General features: G+C 37.8%; 1 protein-coding gene across 2 annotated transcripts in view; it reads left to right on the plus strand.

The window, feature by feature from the left end:
- Positions 1–1541: 1541 nt before the first annotated feature.
- The window catches only part of TAOK1 (TAO kinase 1), a 149959-nt gene continuing 138669 nt past the window's right edge, over positions 1542–12831 (plus strand). The window contains exons 1-2 of one of the 2 annotated variants that reach the window (XM_070562791.1): positions 1606–2267; positions 5515–5572. The gene's annotated coding sequence lies outside the window, so the exon portion shown is untranslated. Of the gene's footprint in view, positions 2268–5514; positions 5573–12831 lie in introns of both variants that reach the window. The other variant, XM_070562790.1, reaches the window with a different exon arrangement.

The raw sequence follows: 12831 nt of genomic DNA on the forward strand, positions 1-12831 counted from the left end.
TGATAAAGTGTTGATAATAGTTGAAGCTAGGTGATGGACACATGGAGCTTTATTATTCTATCCTACTCCTTTTGTGTATGTTTGAAATTTTCCATAAAAAATTAAAAGCAAATACTACGGGAAAGCCAGAATCTCTTTCCATTCCCAAACATATGAAATAACTAGAACATTCTTGCTGTAACAATTTCATAAGAAGGGATCAAGATTGGAGGGGCATCATTTAAAGGGTGAGTGGAAGGAGAGAGGCCCTGGGGACAGGAGGGTAGAAGGAAAACTGGTTTTGAGTGGTGTTGAAAAAGCCAAGGAGGAACACAGTTTCAGGACAGAAGGATCAACCATGTTAAATATGGCATATGTTAAGAAGGAAAGGATTAAAATGACTCCACTAGACATACAACTAGGAGGTCACTCTTGACCTTGACAAGATCAGTTTCAGTGGTGGTGGGAAGATAGGCAACCTTTCCAATTTGACTGTGAAGAGGAGAGGTGAAGATCGTAATCTTTCTTTTTCCCCCAAAGGAGAAACTAGGGCATTTTTTTTTTTTTTATTCTGAGGGGAAGTTGCCATTTGAGAATGTTTAACAACATAGGTGAAGAGAGGAATAACTGACTGACTCACAGAGCAAGGACCCTTACTACAAGAGGAAATATTTAGAACAAATTGATGTATATCTCACTGAAGCAGATAGCTTGTTTTTCTGATCATGGCCAGTTTACTTTCCTACTTTACTGTAACTCCCACAAACTGTTCTGGAGTATATTTTTACTCATAAGTCTCATACAACAGATATATTTATCTCAGTTTTATTGCGTGAAGAACTAAGATTTTTTATGACTGCACTTTAGGCACACCTTTGGGTTCTTGAATAAAATTGCACTCTTCGTAGGGTTTTCCCTTAAAAAAAGGTTTTCCGCCACAAAAAAAATGAGAAGTTCTACCTCTTCCCTGCATTGGGACCCTTAGGACTCTTTAGTTTGTCTACTATTCTTGTTTCAAAAACTTCACTCAACCTACTAAAAAAAATCCACAAAAACTTTTCAAGAATTTGTCTTTCCCATCATCACCAACGTATAGGGTGATTAGGTCTGCATTTCCAACTCTTATTGCCATTTCAAAGATTATTACAAACTATTAGAATCTCCAAAGCCAATTACATACTGATTACGCTGACCAGTTTACGTCCGAATTCCACAGAGGAGTTGAACTAAGATGGGTAAGACTCAGATATTCTACACGTCAGGGCAAACTTCTCATTCTCAGCGTTACTGGGGGGCGGATGTTTTGGGAGTGGGAAGAGGGAAAAAGGAGGAGAGCAGAGAAACTCCTCTTTCTCAGATTTCAGGGTGAGATGAATGCACCTGACGTCCGCGTGGCATAAGAGCTCCGCCAGCTGACTGAGGCCGGGCTGGACAGGGGCTGGGACTCCGGGCCAAACGGACGACTCCGCCCAGTGCAAGCACTCGCGCGCTCCCGTGAGGGCGCGCACGCGTACGCAGTCTTGTCTCGCGCAGGGCCGGGCCTGTCAGGCGAGAAATCTCGCGAGATCGAAGACTGGGCTGACTGTCGGGAGGAGGGGAGTGGTGTTGGGGAAGGGGGGGGAACCTGGGCAGCGGCCGGGTTCTGTGGCTTCAGGGCTTGGGGAGAGAGAGAGGGAGGGTGGCAAAGAGAGTGAGTCGGTGCCGCCGCCTGCCTGAGGAAAGAGGAGGGGTCCCGCTTGCCTGCGCCCTTCGCGGGCCGAGAGTGCGAGGCAGCCGCGAACCTTTGAGGCCTCCCGGCCCCTGGGGACCCCGCCCCACCGCCGGCCGGCCGGCCCGCGGCCTCTCTTCTCTTTGTGAGCGCCCCCTTCCCAGGGGTGGTGGTGGTGGCGGAGGGCTGTGCGTGGGCCCGCCCGCCGAGGGGCCGCGGCGGGGGACCAAGAGGGCCTCGGCTGTGTGAGGACGGGAGGCGGCCGAGGCCCGGGCCGGTTCCCCCGAGGCGGCGGTGGCGGCGGCGGCTCCCGGCTCTCGGCACTTCCCCGCGCCATCTTAGCTGAGCCCAAGCGCTGAGGGCGCCTCTTCGACCCCAGTCGTCCCCTCGCCCCCCCCCCCCCCGCCCCTTGTCGCAGAGCTTGGGCTGGGCGGCTCGCTGGGGCTCCGGGGTGGGGGGGGCGGCGGTCCGTCGCCAGGCCCCCTCCTCCTCCTCACTCCTCGCCCTCCAGCGGAGCGGCTACCCGAGCGCTGCAGGGGGCTGCGCCTGCCTACTCCGCCCCGGACCTCTCGGCGAAAGGGTAAGGGCACCTCTGCTTTGGGAAAGGGAGACTTGGAGGGGGCGGGGAAATTCGGCCCACTCTGGCCTCTGCGTGGGGCGAGGGATGTGGGGGTGGGGTGGGGGAGGGAGACAAGGAGGGTCTGTGATTCTGTGGGTGGGGTGAGGAAGCTGGGGAGCTGGGCGCCCTCCCGTTTTGAGGGGCAAGAGCAATTACATTCCTCTTTCCTGAGGGTCACCGGAAGGGGTGGTGGAAGGGGATGTCTCGTGGAAGGTGTGGCCCTCATAGGGAGACTGGGTTGATGTGCACCCCGATTTAAAGGCGCGAGGTCCCTTTCCCTTCTGGTCCCTCTGCTCCTCCCTCTCCTTCTCCTTTGTAGTGTCTGTGTTATTCTTGGGAAGGGAGACTGCTCTGGGTAGCCTGCTGGATGGATTCCACCCACCCTCGGGAAATCTATACTCCTCTTCCGTAGGGGTGATGGAAGCATTTCTCTCCCCCTACCCTTCCCCCTTCCCCATCCTTTAGTCTGCTGCAATGCTGCAGAAGTCCAAGGCAGTTTCTTCATACACAGGCCCGTGTATACACTGAAGGGAGGGGGAGTAGGGGAGGGAAGTAATGGCGCTTCCCTTGGAAAGGTTACCCTTTTTCCTTCGGTTTTTAAATCGATAACAGTACCGGTTTATACTCTTCCCCTGAGATCTGGCCCTAGGAAGTGTATCTGTTCCTGTTCTTATTGTTGGGGGATATGGCCTCTCGAGAGGGACCCTGCCATGTTAGAACAGTTTTGATGTCTCTTTCGCTCTCTCTTTTAAACAGTGGGGTGACATTTTTTTTAGTGAGCATATTGAGTTTTCGTTAGGATTAAAAAAATAATAATTTTGTACCCTCTCATTTTTTCTTTTTTTTTTCTTCCTATGACTTTTGTACTTCTTGAAGAATTATTAAAGATTATTGCATACAGACGGACATTCCTTCTCCCTGAGCTGTGAATTTTTAGGGTTAATACTATTTTGTAGAACACTGAAATTGAAATTTTCTGAAAATGATTAGGTTACAAACCTTTCTATAGCAAATTCTTTTGTTTCTTAAATGAAAAAATAATAAACGTTAATTTGACTAATTATGCTGTGATAGAATCTATATTCTGTAGTCATTGTCATTTTTCCACTTGTTTGTCTCATGTCGTATTTGTTTAAAACAAATCATCTAGTTTACAGTAGTACTTGTTGGTTTGTCCTTAGTAGAGTAGAAGTGAATAAAAATAAGAATTTTATTTTTATTTTATTCTGCAAGTGTGTTGCTGAGTGCTTTTTTGTGACCAAAGAGTAGTTTTGAAGTCTGTCGATGATACTTTTTTAAGTATTTAGATTTACTGATGATGTGATTTCAAAATGTTCCATATACAGAATTAAATAATTTTTTCACAAAGTGATGAACATGACTAAAATACGTACAGGTGAGAGTTGTCTTGATATTTTACTAACAAGTTGTATTTGGTGTTTAAGCTTTACTTAGTGGGTGACTTATTTTTAAATATTTTGAAAGGCCATCTACATTTAATGTTGTCCGTTAGAACTTTTTTGGTGTGTTTGTTGCATTTTGAAACCTGTTTAAGACAGGAATTTAAAGATAATAATAGTAGTGTTAGGCACTCATTTAGTTTCTCTCATCTTATTTCATTATTTTGATATAGGGAGACACATTAAGGATATGTTAAATTAGTTTTATTTTTCCACAGCCTTGCTTTCTTTATTCCTTTTTGATTATCTGAATTCATTTTAAGTTAAACAACGCTTCTCATTTGAATCTTTATTTCATGACACAAAGCTGCATGTTGTGGTGTGTAGAGTTTTCTCCTATATGGCAAATTGTGCCATAAAGTTTAATTCTTTATGTTAGGGTTTGTTGTGGATAATTAATTCATATATACTAGCGTGTATAAACCCAAGCATACTGCTCAGTAAAGAGTGACTGTTTTTATCTTGGAAAGATGCAGGCAGAGACGATTTATCAGTAAAGGCTAGAAAACTCAAGATTGTACACGGGTTATAGGTAAACTACTTGGTATGTTTCAGCATGCTAGAACTGAGAGTTACTCTTTAGGACAACTAAGAAGAAACTCTGTTTTCCATAGCTGTTAGGAATTCTGCCGAAAGTGGGAATAGTATGTTGGTGATCAATTAGGTAAATTCATTATTAAGGAAAAATTGCCTGAGGGTTATTTCAGCTGACCTCTGATGCCATTGTCAGAAAGGAATACTGAGAGCTGTTAGTCTGGGTTGGTCGATTCCAGATTAGTATGGTACTTCTTATGTTTCTACATAGTTCATCCTCAAAATGGCAGTGTACATCACTTCCTGTTCTTTCACAACTGGCTTTTTCTCTGGATTCCCTTTTAATGACTTAATTTTTGGCATTCTGATATCTGACTTGTTAATTTGGTTATAATTCTCATGTTTTATAGATGGAAGAATTTCTAAGAATCAGCTGGGTTTAAAGCCTTTGAATAGTCTAGGATTATCTTGACAATAAACTGCCTTCCAAACTAAAGGATAGTTTCTCAAACAAATTTGAGAGGTTTTAAAGAAATACAACAGTGTACATGACCAAAAGTATGAGTGAACTGAGTAGAAAATAATTATTACATTTTCTGTAATACAGATTTTGGGAGAATTGTGGATATGGCAATTAATTGAATGTGTGTTAATATAAAACAAGCTTTCTGTATGTCAAGGCATATACATGATATTTGGTCCTATGTTATGATGCCATCCCACTAATAAGAAAGAAACTGATCAGTTACAGAATATGGGAAAGACTGGATGCTCTTAACTAACCATAAAGAGTATAATTTATTTTAAGAATTTGCTGGTACTTAGTAGATATGAATACTTAGTTAATCCAGAAGTTATCTAGGGGGCAACTGTTGGCATTGAAATTAGAGTTGAGATTAATCTGTCATTCAAATTACTGGAAATAAATTCTGTATTTTTTACTTGACTGATTTGTGTATTAAAATCAGTTAAATTTTCCTTTTATCTCTTTTTCATTATCAGTAGTCTCTATTACTTATAATAAGTAAACTCATACTAATTTAACTTTTTAGAAATTAGAAGCTTTTTTGTATGTATTAGATAAGGGCTGCTGTTCAGTTCAGGATTGTATATGAATGAATCTTTTCTAAAAAGTGTTATTTCTAGTCAAATCTTGCGTAAAATTAACATTGTTCCATTAAATAGAGTGCCAACGTTTGTTCATCTGCCTTTAGGTTTCTGTACTTGTTCATGGCTGGATTATTTGTTGATATTCTTCAAGATTTCTTAAATGTAAGTGAAAAAGGTACAAACCTGTATTATTTCATTCCATTATATTCCATTGTTAGATTAAAGTCTTTTAATTTTTAGTGATAAAAATTGATGTTTAATTTCGTTAAAGATATCTCATACCTTCTAAAAAAGTCCATATGAATTAAAGAGTTCTGTGGAGGGACTAGAAACAATTATTTTCAGTTGGAATGTATCTGTCAACATTTGGTAACAATTATTTATCTATCAGTCTCTTCCATTTGTGCTGGAAGCAGACTTTTTGTTCTGAAATAGAATCTAAGGCTGCGTTTTTTTACCCAGTGACAAAATTAAATGACCCCTAAAAGGTGGAAATGTTTTTCAAAATATAAGTGCCTGGCATGTAAATAAAGTAAATAAAAGTATAAGTTACTAAGTTACTATAATAGATATATAGCCTCTTCAGAATGCCAATCTCAGTGATATTATTTAAACATAACTACATTTAATTGGCCTCTAAGTTATCTTTAAACTGAGAAGGGGCTAATTTTTTTCTTGTGATAAAATTATTCAATATGATAGTGTTATACAGATTTAGAAGTAGATGAATTACTTCATTTAGAAAAACACACAAAGTTTAGTTTCAGAGAAAAGCATTAACAAATAATGGAATAGAACAAAATATTCTGATTTGCAGCCACCAAAAATAATAGACACTTAATATACCTTAATTTCACCATTTATTAGCTGTGTAACTTCTTTATGTAACTTTTTAAGCCTCACTTTCCCTGTCTAGAAAATGAAGATAGTATCTACTTTACAGGTTGTTAGGTTTAAATGGGATAACCCTTGTTAAATACTTGACATATTGCCTGATACATAGTAAGCACTCAATAAGTTGTTGGCTATCACACACTAGCTACTTAGTGTTTACAAATGAATACAGGGAGTCTGATATTTAAGAATGAGTTGCTTTCTGTAATTTTGATTTGAAGTTGGATTTATACGTTTGGAGCTCAACATATATTTTTGGAAGAAATGGTGAGAATTTCTGACTAAGGGTGGCTTACAAACTTTTTGTACCTATAATAGACTACTATGTAGTTCTACAAGAGATTTGCTTTTTCCTTTGTTGAGTATAAAGTCTGTCCTCAAGAACAAAATTTCCTTTCCTCTTCGTACTTCATTTGTTTAAAAGTCATTTGGTATCACTTTTCCACCTCCTGGAGCTCTTTTCATCATCCCTGGCTTTTCACCATCCAAAGTACTCATGCTCTCCTAAGCTTTTTTTAGGTATCCTCTATAGGTGTGTCCTCCCCTTCCAAGTGCTTTGTATTCCACAGTGTATTAATTCAGCAAACATTAAGTGATGATTATGTGCCAATAAGATATGGTCCCTGCCATAGAGGAATTCTGTCTTTTATTTTTTTCCACCTCCTGAATAGTTGTCTCAAACTAGATATTCATAGGAAAGTGAGGACCTTCATGTGGTTGCCAGTTCCTCTAAGCCGTGCTTTTCAAACTAGGTTGGCACCTATTAATGGCTTGTGAATTTAGTGGGTCACAGTAACAATTTTTTTAAAAGAAAAATAATGGGAAATAATCCGAGTGTGGTGGTGTAAGTAAGGTGAGCATTGTAATGGGAAGCTTTTTTTTGTTGTTGTATTTTCATGTGTTCTGGGTGCTCAGTTAAATTATTTTGAAATTTCTTTGTCACCTCATCCGTTTTACTTCTAATCTGATGTCTCTGAAGTATGATTTTGCTTGTTTTTTTTTTTTTGGCAACTTATTTTTTCTTTTTCTTTCAACAACTCTACTTTCAGTCTCTCCTGATTCTAGTCTCTAGTCTCTTTGGTAGTTATGTTGCGCATATTTATCTTTCCTAGGTCTCCAAGCTTGTAAGGTACTCAGGGATTCTGTCTAAAAGAACCTGGGGCAGGAATACCAGCAGTTTTGGGTGTGATGGTAACTTCTGAGGTTACCATATTGGGGAACACGTGTTACCACACATCTAGTGTCACATCCTATATGTGTGAGTGAAGTTTCTCATGAATTGCAGAATTTATTTTTTAAACAAGGAAAACTTTGGGGCTGGCTCCGTGGTCTAGTGGTTAAGTTCAGTCAGCCCTGTGGCCTAGTGGTTAAGTTCGGTGTGCTCTGCTTTGACAGCCCAGGTCAGGTTCCTGGGTGCCAACCTACACCATTTGTTGGCGGCCACGCTGTGGCTGCGACCCACATATGAAATAGAGGAAGATTGGCACAGATTTTAGCTTGGGGCAAATCTTCCTCAAGCAAAAAAAAAAGAGAAAACTTTTTATTGGGAGCATATTAAGAAATATCTTTTATTTTTACTTGGTAGATTTAATTTAAAAATATTAATTGCAAATACATATTTTAATAAGGTTTCTTATGTGACTATTTAAATGAGTAAATAAGTATATTAGGTATATTTTTAAAATTTCAGTGTGTTTCAGTGCATTACATCTAACCATGTCGTTATGTTTTGGTGAATGTTTTTAATCCACTTGTAGTAGTGATGAGTCTCTTGTATTTGGGATTGATTTCTTCTCACTTATTCCCATTGAGACTGAGAAGGAGGTTTCAGAAAAAGTTGATGAACAGTGTTACTAAACAGGTCAAGGTTTTTTCTTTTTTACACATGGAAATTTAGTGTCACTCAAAATTGGAAAAACTTTGTTTTTACCAAAAGTATCCATATCCTTGATTGTAAAGACTAAAATTGCTTATTAACCTATGTTTGTACTTACTCTTCATTGTTGCACAGAAACTCTGTGTGGTATGCGTTATAGTATTTAATATATAGTGTTTAAGTAATCTCATGTTGTGTAAATGGTAGATATGATTGTGATGTTTTATAGGGACCATCAGATTTTAGGAATACAGTATTTCAGTTGGTTTTGTTTCTTAGAATTAAAGGATTCTGAGTCCCAGAAGGGCAATATGATGTCCTCACTTTCAGATTCTTTACCTTGACATAGTTGTTGATGATGATAATTTTTCCTTTATCTAGAAGAGCACAAATAATTAGAAAATAGAATAACGAAAGATCCTTTTATCTTCAGTTTAGATGCTGACAAAATATTTTTGTGTATTATGTATGAATCTTCAATTCTGTAAAATAATGCCTTAAAACTTTAATCAAGAGTAAAAGGATTTTAAGAAGGAAAAGATGTGAAAAATTTCTATTTAGGAAAGAAATGTTCTGTAGTAGAGAAATTTGATTGCTAGCAATAGAAAGTATAGAATTTAGATATTTCTTTGTTTATGTGACATTTTGGTTGAACTAATTATACGTATACCTACTAACATATAGTAAACTGATTGGAGAGAGCCACTACGTTCAAGAATAGCATTGTTTTAGAGGAAAATAAAAATGTTGATACATGAATTTTGTTTTTGTAATGTGTATTAGATAATTCAGTACTTTAGAAGAGTAAATTTCACCAGGAGAGTTTATTGTTGTAGTAAAAGCTGTTATACCAAAACTGTAAATAATGGATTGTTACCAAATGAATTTTTTCTTTCTCTGGTTGAATACTTATGAAGTAGATGCTGTTTATTATTTAACATCCTTAATTATCATTTATAAAATAAATGATAAGGATGGCAAGTTTTTTTGTTCATTTTGCTTTATTTTTGCATTTAGTAGTTTTAATATTGGAACTGAGTTGGATTTTGTGCCTGTAAGGAGGGCCAAATGGGTTTTTGAAAAAACTTTTTTTAATCAACGAGAATAGACCTACTTTGCAAGTTTTATGTTTTGAGAACTTTAAACAGAAATCAAATAAGGAACTTTTATTTCTATTTATCAGATTTGGAGTGTAGGTATTTTAATAATGTATCATTCTTTCAAAATTTTACCTTAAGTTAGAGAAGTAGCCTCCCAGTATTTTACAGTCTGTCTACTCTAAACAACTAAATTTAACAAGGCATCTTGCTAATTTAAGAGCCTTGAAAATACAGAGTTTTGTTCAACCTTTCACATGATGGCATGGAATATATTAGGGTAGGAATGGCAAAATAGATACAGTAAGCAAACATCTATAATGTGTTTTATGACTATCTTTGAGGTGGTAAATCCAGTGGTTAACAATAAAATTGCTCTATTATTGAGATATGAAATGTTTATTAAATAATGCAGAAACTTTTTTTTACAATAAATATGTTAAGGTACACCATTGTGTGTTTTAACATAAATTACATTAGATTAAAGTTAGGTGAAATGCAACTCAACAACAAAAAATCAAACAACCCAAACAAAAAATGGGCTGGAGACATGAACAGACATTTCTCCAAAGAAGATATACTGATGGCCAATAGGCACATGAAAAGATGCTCATCATCGCTGATCATCAGGGAAATGCAAATCAAAACTACACTAAGATATCACCTTACACCCATTAGAATGACAAAAATATCTAAAACTAATAGTAACAAATGTTGGAGAGGTTGCAGAGAAAAAGGAACCCTCATACACTGCTGGTGGGAATGAAAACTGGTGTAGCCACTATGGAAAACAGTATGGAGATTCCTCAAAAAATTAAAAATAGAACTACCATACGATCCAGCCATCCCACTACTGGGTATTTATCCAAAGAGCTTGAAGTCAGCAATCCTAAAAGTCCTATGTACCCCAATGTTCATTGCAGCATTATTTACAATAGCCAAGACGTGGAAGCAACCTAAGTACCCATCAACAGACGAATGGATAAAGAAGATGTGGTACATATATACAATGGAATACTACTCAGCTGCAAAACAGAACAAAATCATTCCATTTGCAATAACATGGATGGACCTTGAGAGAATTATGTTAAGTGAAATAAGCCAGCGAGAGAAGGATAATCTGTGTATAACTCCACTCATATGAGGAATTTAAAAATGTGGACTAAGAACAGTTTAGCAGATACCACGGGAAAGGTGGGGTGGGGGGTGGGCACAAAGGGTGAAGTGGTGCACATACAACATGACTGACAAACATTAATGTACAACTGAAATTTCACAAGATTGTAACCTATCATTAACTCAATAAAAAAAAAAGTTAGGTGAAATGGTATCTCAAATATTAGTATCCATTATTCTACTTTATCTTATTCAGGTGGCATTATAATAGGAGATAAAACATTTTCATGAAACTGTTCTTTTTTTAATCCTTTTGAAGCGTAGTCATTAAACTATTTGATTTACTCATGCCTAATGTAGAAATCAACTTCAATTTAACACTTTTTTGAGATACTCCCATAAGTTATAATTTATGATTTGGCAAAAAACCAAATAATCCCATTGGAAAATGGGCAGAGGACCTGAATAGATATTTTTCCAAAGATATACGAATGGCCAACATGTACATGAAAAGATGCTCAGCATCACTAGTTACTGGCGAAATGCAAATTAAAACCAAAATGAGATATCAGTTGAGTCCTGTTAGAATGACTATCATCAGAAAGACAGAGAACAAATGCTGGCATAGATGTGGAGAAAAGGGAACACTTGTGCACTGTTGGTGGGATTGTAAATTGGTACAGCCACTATAGAAAACAGTATGGAGGTTCCTCAAAAAGTTAAAAATAGAACTACCATGTGATCCAGCTATTCTGCTTCTGGAAATATATCCAAAGGAAACAAAAACACTTAACTCGAAAAGATATCTGCACCCCCATGTTCATCGTGGCATTATTGACAGTAGCCAAGACGTGGAAACAACCTAAGTGTCCATCGATGGATGAATGGATAAGGAAGTTGCGGTATATATATATCTATATATAGATATATATATACACACACAGAATTTTGCTTCCTCAATCAAAAAGAGGAAGATTAGCTACAAATGTTAGCTCATGGCCAGTCTTCCTCACCAAAAATATCCCCAAAAGACAAAAAATATAAAACCTGAGGAATCCTACCATTTACTACATCGTGGATGGAACTTGAAGGCATTATGCTAAGTGAAATAAGCGAAATAGAGAAAGACAAATACTGTATGATCTCACTTATATGTAGTGATGCAGGCTTGGTGAGCTGAGTCGCTGAAGGAACGATTTCTTGGACTCTTAAGTTCTCATAGTAGTGCTCTTTTATTCAGAGAATAGCGTGGGGACAGGACCCATGGGCAGTGAAGAGCTGCAATGTGTTGAGGGTAGGGGTACATTTATAAGGCATAGGTGATGTGGCATCTAATCAAAACAAACAAAAAAAACTCCACCAAATTCGTAGAGATCAGGTTTGTGGTTACCAGAGGTGGAGGGTATGGGAAGGGGGAACTGGAAGAAGGTGGTCAAAGAGTATAAACTTCCAGTTATAAGATAAGTAAGTACTAGGGATGTAGTGTACATCTTGATGACTATAGTTAACACTGCTGTATGATATATAGGAAAGTTGTTAAGAGAAGTAGATCTTAAGAGTTCTCATCACGATGAGAAACTTTTTTTCTTTTATTTATATGAGATGATGGATGTTAACTAAACCTACTGTGGTAATCATTTCACAATGTATGTGAACCAAAGCATTGCACTGTACACCTTAAACTTATACAGTGATGTATGTCAATCACATCTCAATAAAACTGGAAAAAAATTTTAAAAATAAAATATTCTTTCTATCCAAAAAAATTTATGATTTGTTGGTATGTACTTTGAAAACACCAAATCAAAATAGTAATCGATGGAATTGAATTTAAAGACTAGCAGTTTAGCCAGTAAGCTATGTAGTTTTATTACCAAAATAAGATTCAGTAGTAATACATGTATTTATTATACATCTTTTGAGTGCTATATTCTAAGCACTGTGCTTATCAAAATGGGTTTGGTCATGACACGTTTATTTAGTATACATTTTTGAGTGCTATTTGCTAGGTATGGTGCCAGGATACAGAAATGAGTAAGACTTGATCCCTTCAATTTTTTAGTTTAGTAGGCATACAGACTTGTAAACAAATACATACAGTAATGCAGTGCAAGTTTTCTGAACCATGGCAGTATTGGCATTTTGGGTAGGATAATTCATTGTTATGGGGATCTGTGCTGTTATTATAGGATATTTTGCAGCATCCCTGGCCTTTACCCATTCGATGCTGTAGCACTTCCCCCCTCAGTTATGATGATCACAGATGTCTCCAGACATTGCCTAGTGAACAAAATCTCCTCTGATTGAGACCCACTAGTGTAGTGAATGCCAAGGTTATGGTAGTGGAATGTACAAAAAGCTGTTATAGCACCAGTAAAGTAGAGTTAAGGGATGTTTAGGTGGAATGACTCCTACGGGAGTGAGATTTTATGAGGGTC

Source organism: Equus przewalskii, chromosome 10 (assembly GCF_037783145.1).
Source record: "Equus przewalskii isolate Varuska chromosome 10, EquPr2, whole genome shotgun sequence".
NCBI lineage: Eukaryota > Metazoa > Chordata > Mammalia > Perissodactyla > Equidae > Equus > Equus przewalskii.